Source organism: Coptis chinensis, chromosome 5 (genome assembly GCF_015680905.1).
Source record: "Coptis chinensis isolate HL-2020 chromosome 5, ASM1568090v1, whole genome shotgun sequence".
Classification (NCBI taxonomy): Eukaryota; Viridiplantae; Streptophyta; class Magnoliopsida; order Ranunculales; family Ranunculaceae; genus Coptis; species Coptis chinensis.
The window spans coordinates 41,645,908-41,648,040 of record NC_141460.1 but is presented as its reverse complement, the minus strand read 5'-3'; positions in this window follow the sequence as shown (position 1 = coordinate 41,648,040).

The following is a 2,133-nucleotide window of genomic DNA, read 5'->3' as shown; positions in this document are numbered from 1 at the left end:
CAGTATTTAAGCATGAAATAGTGTGTCTACGTGACGTATTCTGATTTAGCTCATGCAAAGCTCCATGAAGCCTGACCAAAGCCCAGGACACAAAGAGGACATTTCCAGGTCAGAACAGAGTTAACGTGCAAAAAACATCAAACTTCTAAATCATATATCTTCTGAACATGGACTACAAATCCGGCAAGTAAACCATCAGAACGATTAGTGCGACAAGCTCTATCTCAGGCCAGATTTTGCAAAAATTGACTTTCAGACCCCACCACTGGACAAAGCACGTGGGCCCATTATGCAGACCCACAGACGGCCATGATATCATCATGTATGCCCATGTGAATGTAAACTCTCAAGTCAAAACTCATTATTGCAGTAAAGACTTTTGTGCACACAAAAGTCTTGATTAGGTAGGAAGACAAATTATTGATTAGAAAAAAATCAAAAGTGCATTTAATGATGTGGTTAGGAAAATCAAATAGTAGAATTAAATTAAGTGGTTGATACACGTGGGTAGGAAGAAAATTAAGCAATCTCTTGCTTTAAAAGGGAGTCTTCATTGGCAAGACACAACTTTTGTCTTCTTAGTTAGTTTAAGTATTCATTTTGCTCCGGAAGTTAGCAAGTTTACATTTTCTAATTCTAAGTTATAATTAAACCTTGTTCTAGTTTTCCAAAGCATTCTAATAAAAGTATTTCCTTGTAAAATTAGGATTCTCCTTGTTATTCTCTTTTAGTTCTATCAATTTACTTCTTTGTAATTCATAGATTCTAAGGATTATGAGCTAAAACTCTCCCTGGTGGAGGGTTAATAACGCTCATGTGTGTGAAGATCAAACTCCGATTTAGGATACATGTATCATTGCTTAGGACTTAAGTTGTATTTAACATCTTGTCACAAAATGACAGTGATCGTCCAAAATTGGGACCTGAACCTCTACATAAGGTCGTGTGCGTGACTCAGGTGAAACTGGGGTTAGTCGTGTGCGTGACCATTTGGTGCATTCAGGTTTTGAAATTTGAGTGGCTGGTGTAGAATAGAACCAGGGAATAGAAGTGTAGTTCTGAGATGAATATCAGTTCAATCTCTTATGCTAACAAGATGGGCTTAGAGATAAGTTCGTGTTGGTAGGGATCGATATCTCAACATATTTTGGGTTTGTCTATGAACCCAAAATAGGTTATAGACAACCTGATTTAGGCTTCTTAAATATAGAAATTGTTTACATGAGTCGAATTAACTCTTCACCCTTCTTTCTCTCTATCTCTTTTATGGGGGGAGTCCCCTTCGAGAAAGTCGAGCTCCGTTGTCGAGATGTGCATGGCTTTAGGCCGGCAGTAGCGCCATTTGATAAGAGTTTATTCTATGTTACTCAAACTCACACTTATGTTAAGTGCCTTGCTCACGAATTATTCGATGACGTTTAGCTTAAGCAAAGATTCGTACCCATACCTAAAGACTAAAACATGTTTTAACAATAGAGCTAGAACAATTCAAAGAGAATCCATGGTGAGAAGGATTTGTATGGGAATATTATACACTACACTTAAAATACAATTAAATGGAAATTACAATCATCAATTTAAAACTAAACTTTCATAGAGAAGATAAAAAGAGAGTAGTTGAGAATTGAATCCACTCATGATTAGATCAAAGAACTATATCGGACATATTTTTCATTGCATCTCTAATTCTCATTGGGTTCAAAGTCAGATTCTAGTTTCGGTCCCTAACACATTGAACTTACCTTTAAGAACAACATGTTAGCATGAGGAATTGAAGTGATATTTCATTTATGAAATATCCATTCAACTCCTAGCCTATCAGTGTATCTGGCGTTCATTGGAAACTAGATTTGGCTAAGATCGAGTAACGCACGCTACTCTGTATGAAGATACAAACTCCTAATTTGAATAGATGCTACCATGTTACAGTAGGATGCAATCACAGGCTTGATCATGTTGAGCAATGAACTGTAAATCCTAGTTTTGACTCTGATCCTCACATGAGCTTCATCAACCCTCCATAAGGGAGGGTTTTAGCTCATGATCCTAGGATCTATGAACTAATTACAAGAGATACTAAAGAAGAACAGGTTGAGAAGAAGAAAAAGAAGTTTATTTCTTAAAACTATAGAG